Source organism: Aplysia californica, unplaced genomic scaffold (genome assembly GCF_000002075.1).
Source record: "Aplysia californica isolate F4 #8 unplaced genomic scaffold, AplCal3.0 scaffold00590, whole genome shotgun sequence".
Taxonomy (NCBI): Eukaryota; Metazoa; Mollusca; class Gastropoda; order Aplysiida; family Aplysiidae; genus Aplysia; species Aplysia californica.
In genome coordinates, this window is record NW_004797860.1 from 384,573 (window position 1) to 397,958 (window position 13,386).

The window sequence follows — 13,386 nt, forward strand, 5'->3', positions numbered from 1 at the left end:
GAGAGAGAGAGAGAGAGAGAGAGAGAGAGAGAGAGAGAGAGAGAGAGAGAGTATTAATTAATGAATAAACGTGTATCTAGATCTAGATCTAGATATAGATCTAGAATCTAGATTTTTTGTGCACCCAGCCAAGAGTGTACAGTGTGGAAAGTAGATCTAGATCTAAATCTAGCTGCTCTAGATCTAGTGTTTGGCAAATGACCGAAGGGAGACTCTTGAAAAGGCTACTTGCCTGTGAATTAGCGGAGACACACTGTCGTGCAACTTGATTCATACTATCATATCAACAGTAGATCTACTTAAGCTTCTGTGCTTGTTTCAATGGCTTCTTTTTCGGTGCACCAGTACAATTGTGGTCCCGTTTATTATTTACAGGACAGCCATTCGTTGTCATGTGGGAGTAAAACTAGATCTAGATCTAGATCTAGATCAAGATCTATATTTGAGATCTTTATAGGCCCTATCTCTAGAATCTAGATAGCCAAGATAATCTATCTCTAGATCTAGATCTAGATTAGATATATAATTTTAATTCAGGTTCGATCTAGAACCTAGATTTAGATCTACATCTAGATATCTAGATCTAGATCTAGATTTGAATAAGAAACACGTAGAAACTACTAGATTCTACAGGGTCACTTAGGCCTAGAGTGATGTAGATCTAGATCTACGGACATTGCATAGATCTACCAGATATTTAGAATTGATCAAGTCGAGATAGATTCTGGGGTGAACACTTTAAATCTAGATCTAGATCAGATGTAAATTATATATAGATATATCTAGAATATTGGCCTTTCTGGATATCTACTATCTAGGAACATCCCGGCCTCTGCATCTCAATCTATATCTAGAATCTAGGCTAGAGAAGCACACCTAGATTTAGGCCTAGCACACGACAAACAGTCGAAACTAGGTCAACCTCTCGATTCGAAGTTTCAATGTACGATAAAGTGCATTTCTTGGTGATTTTGTGGTCAAGTGTCGATGCTAGCAACAGTATTTAATAGTAAAGCACCTAATTATACTTATTTCTTGCTGATTTTGATGATCTGGGAAGAGTTTCAGTCGAAAATAAACACGAAGCAAGGCGACACAGGTCCGCCATTTTTTACAACACTGTTGAATAGCATGTCTGACGCAACGCGCACCTCTGCTCACAACAGACAGACGATACAGCGACGCTGCTCAGGCACACGATAATGATTGTATACATGTACATTCATTTGCACAGTGCGAGTTAGGCGAGCTACAGGTCAGGCCTACAGAGCCACTCTGGGACCGGTGTAGCACGCCAAACTGACTCCCACGCCAGAGACACTCCCCCGTGCGTTTGGCATGGCGGGAAGTCGCTTTGGCGTGAACCCACGCGAAATCTACTTCCACGCGAAACGCACTCCCTCCACGCCAAACGCACTCCCCTAAGGGAAACAACTCCGAATCTATTATTAGCACAAAGCTACTTCCCGGAAAAATGGATTAATTTGGAGAAATCTTCGGCTACATTGTCTCCAAAAATATCCTAATTCCGTAAAAACAGAAGGACAAAAAGTCAATTTTAGAAGAAGAGCTGGCAAGTTCACTGTTGAGGAAGGGGCCATGAAGCGAGCAGTCAAAGACGGTGAGTTTCACTTCATGATTTAATCTAGATCTAGATCTAGATATCTAGATCTAGTCATTCATTCTATCCCCCTCCCCCTCTCCCCCCTCTCTCTCTCTTTCTCATTCTCTCTCCCTCTCTCTCTCTCTCTCTCTCTCTCTCTCTCTCTCTCTCTCTCTCCCTCCCCCTCTCTCTCTCTCTCTCTCTCTCTCTCTCTCTCTCTCTCTTCCTCCCCCCTCGCTTTCCGTCCCTCCCTCTCTCCATCTCTCTCTCCCTCCGCCCCCCTCCCCCTCTCTCCCTCTGCCCCCCCCTCTCTCTCTCTCTCTCTCTCTCTCTCTCTCTCTCTCTCTCTCTCTCTTTGCAAATGTGTGTCTTAGATCTAATCAGCTTGCAATAATTGTATGTATTGAGAGAGCATATTTTTGTCTGTGTGCTGCGTTAGTTTTTGCATATGCACACATTGGTTGAAAAATTGCTAGATTCTGAGAAAGGGAACAGCAGCAGATATGTTTCTGTTAGAAACTGAGAAAGTGTTGCACTGTCAGGGCTTAACAGTGACTGTGTTCATCCACATGCACAATACGGCAAGTAGAAAACAAACAAACCACTTTCCAATACTGAATGTGAACTTTCCCGAAATGCAAAAATGTGTGTGTGTGTGTGTGTGTGTGTGTGTGTATGTGTGTACGTGTGTGTGTGTGTGTGTGTGTGTGTGTGTGTGTGTGTGTGTGTGTGTGTGTGTGTGTGTGTGTGTGTGTGTGTGTGTGTGTGTGTGTGTGAATATGACCCCCCCCCTTTTTTTCTGAAATGTTACATATTAATATTATGCTACAAAATGGTTTAGAACCTTGGGTTGATAATTTGATGGATCGACTGACTGACTGATTGACTGACTGATTGATTGGTTTATTGACGATTGATTGATGAATCGATTTCATTTGTCTACAGCCAAGTACCTCAGAGTGATCACTGACAGAACGGAACAAATTCGAATTATTCGAGCAACACACGGAGGCCTTGGTGAAACCGTGGAATCAAGATCGCTGGGAGGTCACCTTGGATGGGATAAAACTGAAGGACGGCTACCTAAATCAGTGTGGTGGCCAGGTGTTCGCAAGGATGTGAGGAATTATATCCAGCACTGTGATCGCTGCCAGCGTCGTGGACCAAGTCTTGATAAAAGACAACAACTGCACCCAGTAAAAATACCCCCAAAACCATGGTCACAGATCGGGGTTGACACATGTTCCTTGCCGAAATCTAAAGATGGTTTTACGTGTATGGTGGTTGCTGTCGACTACTTCACTAATGGATGGAAGCTGAACCACTTGTTGCAAAAACAGCTGGAGGAGTAGCTAACTTTTTATACCAATGTATGTGCAGACATGGCTGTGCTGGTATACAAATAAACGACAGGGGTCGGGAATTTGTAAACAGTGTGTCCAAGGCTCTACACAAACTGAGTGGTGTTGAACAGAGAGTCACAAGTGCCTACCACCCCCAAGCAAACGATCTTGTTGAAAGGGAAAACAGAACTATACAGGGAATGATGGTCAAAATGCTGACAGAAGTCTCGTGAGTTGAAGACTGGCCAAGAGCTCTTCCAGGAACTCTTTTTGCTCTTCGTACCAGTAAACATGGTACAACGAAATATTCGCCGTTTTTTCTTCTTTATGGACGGGAGCCTAAACTGCCTATTGATGTGGAAAGTGACTCAAAGAAAAAGAACGAAACATAATATTCATCTGAAAACCTGGAGACAAACACAAATGTAAGTTCAACTTTGTCCCAAACTGTTGAGGCGGAGGGCGAACTCAATCAGAACAATGGAAACGAATCTTCTGGTAGAAGCACGTGTACCACCAGCTCAACTTCCCTCTACACCATTAATTTCAACGGTGAACTGAAACAGAATGAAAAGTCAGATTTTTATGGAAGAAACACCACGAATACAGATCTAGGTTCAACAGCTTCGTTTGAAGCTGTTGGTTGTGAAGATGAACTCAATAGCAATGGAAGTGTCAACCCAAACATAGTCAAACTGGAAGACACAGCAGAATCTTCTGACTCCGAGATATTAGATTTTGAAGACATGCTAAAGCAAACAGCCGCATCTAAATTCACATACATGTATTAGCAATGCAAGCACGTGCTCAGACTCTGTTTATTTTCACCCAAACAAAACAGCTATCAAAAGACGCATACATATCATGGAAGACATAAGAAAGGGTACAACAGATAATGTCATGAAAAACATTCGCAAGGCTCAGAAACGACAGTCAAAACAGTACAACAAACGGAGAGCTGGGCAGACGTTTGAAGTTGGTGATTCTGTGTTGCTGTACAAATTGAGGCGAGCTGACAGAAAGGGGGGGGGGCGCTAATTGCTGGACTGGACCCTATGAAATTAACAGACAGTTGTCAAACGGTACGTATGAAATCAAACAAAATGGACTTGTATTAAAGAACAAGGCAAACGCGCAGAATTTAAAACTCTACTTAAAAAAGGTCAAGAATGAAAATGAATCAGAAGATGAAGTCAGAAACAACAGGACGCAACAACCTTAAGCGTCCGTGAAACAGGGGAATGAGAGAAGAGAAAGCAATTCCATTACGTCTGAAGATGACGTGATAATTGACAGTGTAGAAGATGGTGAAGATCCAAAATTGAATCCAACAGATCATGTGTGGAGATTGCAGAAAACAGCTGAACTAGGTCTTCCGTCTCCAAAACCCATGCCAGATCGAGAGCCAAGCAACCATCTTGGTTCCCCAAATAACACAAACTCTGTTCGTGGAGATGGAAACTGCTTTTTTCGAGCAATGATTGTAGAACTAACGGGACTTGAGGACTATCACCAAGACCTTCGATCATTCACGGTGTCATTCATGAGAGCAAACGCACACTCATTTGTTGGCTACTTAGACCAAAACGTCAATTTAATATCTTCTGGGGGGGAAATACTGAATGAATTACTGAGTGATCTCATCCTTTGGGCTGAGTAACTCGATCTCTCTGGTAACAGAGTTACTTCCCTTAACCGTTTTTCAGGGGAGTGTGTTTGGCGTGGAGGGAGTGCGTTTCGCGTGGAAGTAGATTTCGCGTGGGTACACGCCAAAGTGACTTCCCGCCACGCCAAACGCACGGGGGAGTGCCTCTGGCGTGGGAGTCAGTTTGCCGTGCTACACCTGCCTTAAACTTGGATCGACTTAGAAAATTCGTTTTTAGTAGTAGTAGTAGTAGTACAGGGTTTTACGGCGCTCGCATCTGCATAAGGTCATACGAGCGCGCGAAACACAAGTTGGTAGCATTCGCAACAGTTCACTGCACGGTTTTTCGATAATTAGACTTTAAAATGCTAAAATACTAAAATTCAGTGTAAATATATTTGCGATTTAAAACAACTCTTATAAATAACAATAATTTTTTTAAAAACAATATTATTGTTTCACTTTACAATTTGCCATAAAGGCCAATACCCTTCATAAAACCCAAAATTCTGCTAGGAACAATGACGGAAAAAATGTCTTGCAATTTCTTGCATTTATAAGATTTCCTTTGGATCTCTCCAAAGTCTAGACATTCGGTTAAGATGTGTCTAATGGTAAAATCTGTGTCGCATCGGACACAGAACGGCTTCTCATCTCCCTGTAGGAGGTATTTGTGGGTCAGGGCCGTGTGTCCGATGCGCAATCGAGTAAAAATGACTTCGTCTCTTCTGGAGAGATCCGAAGGATTTCGCTGTTCTAGTTTGGGTTTGATAACATATAGTTTTTTGTTTTTCTGTTTTTCCCAGTGGCTCTCCCACAGACTGGGGGTGTACTTTTTTACTCTATTTCTAAAGTCAGTCTGTGGGAGAGTGTTTGTCGTTGATCCCAGCAGAAGGGATGAAGCTTTCTTTGCCAATTCGTCTACCTGCTCGTTTCCTCGGATGCCCACATGGCTAGGTATCCATGCGAACATGATGGTTTTTCCTGTCTCTGACAGTGTGTGAATTTCCTGTTGTAGCCTAACTATTTTTGAGTGTAAGACTGTGTAGTTTGTGAGTGAGGTGATGCAATACAGAGAGTCAGAAAGGATTAGGAAAGATTTGTTTGGAGAATTTTCTACGGAGGCCAGTGCCATGTTAATGGCAGTGGCCTACGCAGAGAAAATGGAGGCTTCAGGATGGAGTCTCCTCTGGTGTGTACTGTTTGGAGATAGGGCTGCGTGTATGTGTGTTGGTGTGTTTGTATGCGTTTGTATGCGTTTGTATGTGTGTGTATGTGTGTGTGTGTGTGAGAGTGTGTGTGTGTGGGTATGTGTGTGTGTATGTGTGTGTGTGTGTGTGTGTGTGTGTGTGTGTGTGTGTGTGTGTGTGTGTGTGTGTGTGTGTGTGTGTGCTCTTGTGTGTTTATGGTGCTATTGCAAACGTATAATCAGGTAGCGTAAACACAACTCGTAAGCCGACTCACGGCCATCTGAGCTCTTGGTTTCGTTGAAAAGGGGGTATTTCAAATCTCTGTTTCTTTGCTCTTTTGCTATCAAACACGAAATGCTGAACACTTTGAAAAAGTTCAAACTTTTTTCTTTATAGTAGTGTACGTTGCTTGTTTATCCGGGTATTTCGGGCTGGAGAATCGCCGTGGAAAGAGAAGCCCCTCGCGGCCGGAATGCGAGGTCCCTCAGCTCAACATTGTCACCCATGCATTCGAATGCTTTGCAGAAAGATTGATGATTAAATACCGTGTTTTCATTGGCGGAGAACTATACAGCTTTGAGCGTGGTTTCCCGTGCTTATTATTTTTGGCCTTTGGCGTTTAGATAGAAAACCTTGAAAAAAAGGGTCAAAGTTTTCAAAGATCATTTTTAACACGACATGTGTAAAATACCGGGTAAAAAAAGGTACCAATAGAAAGAACAGTTCTTTTTTCGATTAGATCTAGAACAATGTCACTGGATTGGAATTATTTTGCATGAATCCTTCTGCGAAACTACCGGGAGCACTCATTATACAACTTTTGAGCCGAGACAACGCTTGGTGTTTTTTAAATTGAAATAACAATAGATCATCGTGTTTGTCTTATACGGGGTGCCCACTACGGATGAGATCCGCCAATGGGGGCCATCGCCCGACTCGATCGCCTCAAAAACAAATGTGTTTGTTTTCAGTTTCAGGCGATGGAGTCGGCCCGATCCAGCTGTAGTGGGCACCCCGTTTAAGACTTCATTTCTATGTGATAGTGATTGTACTCCTTTAATGTAGAGATGTATGGAGCACTTGGTACACTTTACTATCTGTCAAACATGGGGTCACATGGTTAACCCAGTTTTGAAATTTCTTCATATGACTGATATTGACCGGCAGGGATATTCTATTATAATGAATAATAGAAGCGAAACCTCATCACATTGTATTTGTTAACAAGGTAGGCCCTACGTAACATAATATAGGCGCCTATACTTATACTACAGCCTACGTTTTAAAACAAAATTGAGTTTCATTTGGAAATCAAAATTTAAAAAAAGTGATACACATCATGTAGAATGTAGACTCTATATCACTGGAAAGGCTAACTGGGGTAAGCTGTCAGATCCATGGTTCTGGAATGCTTATCACATCAAAGAATGAACAACAATAAAAAGAACAATAATACTAGTCCCAATGACTATGGCTCTGAGTATGACAACCCTTCAATAAAGTAGGTCTAATATTAATTAGAGAAAAGCATAAAATTGAGAGGAAGAAAAACTCAACAAATTATTTTCATAGTGATCACTATAATCTACAACTTTGTTTTCTATACTATGCCAGTGAATGTGATAGATGTGTGTCTGTTGTTCATGTTATAGTTATATAAATGCCACTCATAATAATGTGTTGATTAAATTATCACACTATTCTTTACAAATAGTATGATTCTATGACTTGAAAGATTCTGTTTTTGAAGCTGTTGTAACTCATGTTCTGATCCACAATTAAGTTGCTGCTAGGATAGCATTTCTCTGCCAAGTAAATCTGTTTCTGCCACATCCCTTTTCATAGCATGCTTGACAGTTTCTTCAATGCTTTACTACAAATAAAAGCAAATCATCTGCAATTCACAAGCATTGTATCAAACCAACTTCACCCCATATTTCCCTTTTGAAAAATAACATTGGTTGGTTGAAACAATTTGAAATATGGCAATGACACCCCAAAATAAAACAACAACAAAAAAACCCACCAAACAAACAGAAAAAACCCACATCAAAAACCCTACCTAGCATTAATAAAGGCTGGATACACATAATTCAAGCCCTTTTGATTCTGGTCAAGGAAACTGAAAGGGTGGTGGTAAGTATTTATTCAAGAACATGCTAAATCAGGACTGGGTTGAAAATCTTTTTGCAGCTATCAAAGGAAAAAGCAGTCACAGAGACAATCCTGCCCCTACCCCCAAGAATTTTGCACATGCTTTTCGCCTAAAAATGGTAAATAAAGTCCCCTGACCAGTCCTGGTATGAATTGTAAAGATGACATTGACCACTTCCTTTCAGTTTTGCTTCCTGGTAGTTATAGGCCTATAACTCAAACATTGCACCACCTATGTGTGCTCAGAATATAAAGTCTAAAAAGAGGAGCAGCCACCAATGAGTAACCTCATCAAGTCACTGAAAATAGAGTACCTTGTGCAGTTTGAAAATATTGTCACATACAGCAGTGGGTACTTTCTTAGGAAAGTGTCTCCTAGATGTACACTATAGGCACAAGATACAGTATGCCCCTCTCTCGGCTTGCTGCGCGATGGGCCACATTCGACAGTGGCGTCCGCCATGTTTCAGTTGGCGAGCTGTGTGAAGGAATTCAAGCTAAAGCAATGGGCAAGGCATGTTTTCTCTCTCCTTCATACGCGATAGGCGAGGCTTAGTCCATTGTTTTTTGTGGGTTTTTTACACGGGCGCCTTAGAGCGTACTATCTAGGTTACTAAATAGCAATAATACAGCGTTCTTTCTACAACTAGATCTCCAAACAAATGTATTATTAAATAGACAGAGAAAAAGATATAGGCTTTAAAATAACAACCCCAAAACCCCTTTATTTCTTCATCAGCACTTTATTTACTGAGTGGTTTATTTCTTATTGACTGAATCAAAGCGTATAGGGCCTATATAACTTTTAAAAAGAAGTATGAAAAGATGTCTCTCCTCCCGAATTCCAATACCACCCCAAGTTTGGCTTTAAAATAAATCCAGATGAGCTGTAGTAAAAATAAAAATTCCAGAGTTTTTCTGCCATTAGGTGTAGGAAGGTAAAAGTTATTCATAAAGCAAATTCAGCCAAACAAATGATGAATACATAGATCTACTAGTATTTTAAAAATTGAGTTAAACTTTCCCTTGTGACATTTGAACAGGCAACTGTATTTTTCATTCTTACGTTCAGTTATTTTTTTAAAGTATACCAAATAAGTAGTGCTTTCTTCTGTATGTATTAAACTTTGGTTAATATTGATTTTAAGAACTAAAGTAGACGATTTACAGCACTTAAACTAAAGCTCCTTCTATTGCTGTTTTAAGTAAGTCTAATTCAAGACATTCGTAAAACAACTGTGACAACTCTGGACTCAATAAAGATAAAAAAATTGAACTACGTGTTGTTTTTTAGCCTGGTCAATTGTTTTTCTACACAGTGTAGTGATAACTGAAACAAAAACCTTTACTAATAAATTGTGTTTTTGGACAACATTCAATAAAACAAAACATTAAAAAGTACATTGTTTGATAAAGAAACTACATGCCCATTGTGAAAAAGATCTAGCTGCCAGTCAACCTCAACTTCACATGGAGCAGAACCTTGCTGATAGCTCTTTATATTTAAAAAAAAACAAAACCGAGTGACTATTTGTGTCTATAAGACATATTATGAGCTAAAAATAGATTATGTTATTAAAAAAAACCCCAGACATCACTGGTGTGCCGCACAGCAGTGATGAGTTGTTTAAATTCATTCGAGCAATAGAAAATGTGCCAAACACATATTATACGCTGTGCATATAGCACGCTCAGCACCAGGCGCACTCTGACTATGTTTTCCTTTGTCTCTAATAAGCTTAGATATCTATATCCTATACTTTAAATCTTGAATTTTAGACACGAACCAACCCATCATTATCCCATGAAAATACTTATGATTGATGATACAGTTATATTACCATGTTTAGTATATCTTAAATCAGTGAGTCATTGTCGAGTGAGTGAAATGAGTACCTCAGATTAGTAGATCTAGCTTGGATTTTGTGATGTTTAAGTAAGTAATTTTTAACACAAAGACAAGGCAAAATTGCAGTGGTGTGATTTGATATCAATTAACTGAAAGGTAGGCTTTGATCAGACCAAGCTCTTAATCTTTTCGAATATTTTCTTCAAAACCTAGATCTGGATCTAATTGGTCAAAAGTCTTATCAATCTTTTTCTTACCAGTGAAATGATAGAGGGGTTCCTTTCGAGGCTCTGTAAGTACACTGATAAGTTAAACGCAGCAGTGTTGCACCAAATGTTCTAGTCTCGTTTTATTGTAGAGAAATTCTCTAAGGCTGTAGATCTACTACTACTACTACAACTACAACTACAACAACAACTACTACTACTACTACTACTACTACTACTACTACTACTACTACTACTACTACGACTACCACTACTACTACCACTACGACTACTACTACCACTACTACTACCACTATATACTACCACTACTACCATTACTACTACCACTACTACCACTACTACTACCACTACCACTACTACCACTACTACCACTACCACTTCTACCACTACCACTACCACTACTACCAGTACCACTACCACTACAACTACTACCAGTACCACTACCACTACCACTACCACCACCACCACTACCACTACCACTACCACTATCACTACCACTACTACTACTACTACTACTACTACTACTACTACTACTACTACTACTACTACTACTACTACTACTACTACTACTGATGATGATGATGATGATGATGATGATGATGATGATGATGATGATGATGATGATGATGATGATGATGATGATGATGATGATGATGATGATAATAATAATAATAATAATAATAATAATAATAATAATAATAATAATATTACTACTAATGGAGCTAAGGCCCAATTTTGCGAACAGTATATATTCTCAAAACTACAGAACGAAGAAATATGAAACTTTGCCAGTACCCATTACTTGGAACGTAGTGTTGCACTATTGTATTTTCATTAAGATAAAAATGTGTAAGAAGAATGCCCATTTTAAGTTAATTCAGTCCTTTTGTAGTGATCGCCATCATTTGCTTCGACATTGTATATTCACTGCGGATTGCCGACTGCGCCGAAGGATATTTTGTGTTCAGTTATAAATTAAGTTGGTTTACGGGAATTCCCGGTTTCGGTCTCACGTCTTTGACGTGCTTTCACAGCGGGTTCGGAGCGCTCATAGAAGAAGAAGGAGGAGGAAGAGGTGATGGTGTAGGTGTAGAAGAGGAGGAGGAGAAATGAAGAAGAAGAAGAAGAAGAAGAAGAAGAAGAAGAAGAAGAAGAAGAAGAAGAAGGCTACACCCCCAAAATCAAAATTCGGCTCAGAATCATGGAATATGAGTTGTAGGCATTTTTAGCTTCCTCAGCCTCTCCTACAACTATTTCATGGCATAAGAACCCCCCAAAACCGTATTTTTTCCCATACAGGGCATGTTTGTAACCGCCATATCCTCATAAAGTCAGTATTTTATTTTTCTTTATCGGGCGTTTTCTCAAAATGCGACTTTTCTCTATACTTTTTTGAATAACTCAACCATTTTTCATCCAATATTCATGAAATTTTCACAGAATGAAGAATAGAGGTAATACTAAATATTTGTCTGTTGAATTTTTGATATATGGAATAGATTTTTGTTGGTGGTGTCTGGAGTGTGGATTTTCACGAATTTTTCGCAAACTTGAATGCTACCTCAGGAAAAAATTCATTAAAAATTTTCTAATTCGATTAGGAAAAAAACAACATACACATTTTTAGATCTAATGTTTGTGAACACGCATGCAAAAAAACAACAAATCAATTTCCATGAGCGATAAGTGCGGTATTCATTACGTAAGACATGTCAATAAAATCCAATATGACGGCGTATCCATGGAAACGAAACTTTTTTCTCAAATTTGATTGCAGATTTTAAGACTCCTTACTATGCTTGTTATATGTGTGAAATTTGGTAAAATTCGGTCCAGTAATAAGCGAGATAGCCTCCAGGTGTAGCCCTCCCCCTTTTAAGAAACAATGGCACTCATGTACATATAGCGGTCCCGTTTGCGCTAAATCACGCAAGGCCTAAGTGCCCCTGTAGTAATTTTTACGTGTTTTTTAATTTAGATCTAGATCTAGGCCTAGATTATAGATATCTAGAATCTAGATCTAAATCGTGATTAGATCTAGAAGTCTAGATTCTATATCTAAACTGAATTAAAATTATAGATCTAATCTAGATCTAGATATTATCTAGATCTAGCTATTTAGACGTAGATCTAAAAATAGATTATATTGGCTATCTAGATGTAGAATCTAGAGATATCTAGATCTAGATCTAGATTCACTCCCACATGACAATAATGGCCGTCATGTAAACATGTAAACATTAAACTGTTCCCGTAGGATTATGCGATTGTGAGGCCGCGTAATTCTGCAACATTTGCATAATTTTGGATTATCCGCGTTTTTTCACGTTTTCTTTTTTCCTTTTTATTCACAAAACTGTTAATTAAAGTCTCACCAAGTGACTAAAGGGACGTAATCTCTGTATTAATTCTCATTTAAGTGAAGAGTTGGTTATTTCCCTTGTTAGAAGATCTTGATCATTGCTTGTGATTTTGTTCCTTGATATGTTCAATTTTTCAATCCATCAAAAGTTGTTGTTCTCATGTCTACTGATGTTTCATGTTTGACAGGTGTCCCTGGTTTTAGTAATGTGCCAGCATCAGAGGTCCAGATATCCTTTTTTTAACAATTCTTTTTAAACATTTTCTTTCCTCTATAGATCTAGATCTACAGCTGAAAGTTACAGAAATTTTTTTTTTTTTTTTTTTTTTACTGATGTGTATTGTTTTCTTTTCCAAATACACAACATATTACTGATACTGATATGTTCTGTTTTCAATTTTCCTTTACAGAAAACATGAAAATCATGAAACTTCGTGTTGAAAAAGTGCAAAACATGTCGCGAATGTTGTTGCGGAAACTTGCATAATTTTTGCATAGGTTTGCTTTTTTGTGCATAATTTGGCCTTCAAAATTTGCATAATTCTACGGGGACAGATTAAACGGGACCACAATTGTACAGGTGCACCAAAAAAGAAATCACTGAAACAAGCAGAGAAGCTTAAGTAGATCTATCTACTGTTGATATGATAGTATGAATCAAGTTGCATGATAGTGTGTCTCCGCCAATTCACAGGCAAGTGGCCTAGTCAAGAGTCGCCCTTCGGTCATTCGCCAACCACTAGATCGACTACTTTCCGAACTGCACACTCTCAGCTGGGTACACAACAAAATCTAGATCTAGATTTCTACATCCTAGTTTCTAGATCTAGATAGGCTACGTTTATTCATTTAATACTTCCTCAGGGCTAAAATATATTAATTTTAGTACGCCTAGGCTAGACATACCGCTCGAGATGATCAGTAGCCTTGCATTGTAACCAATGTAAACTATCGCCAGTCCAGCGAGTTGGTTATACGCGCAGCAGCAAAAGTGGGAGGAGCCTGCGCTTGTC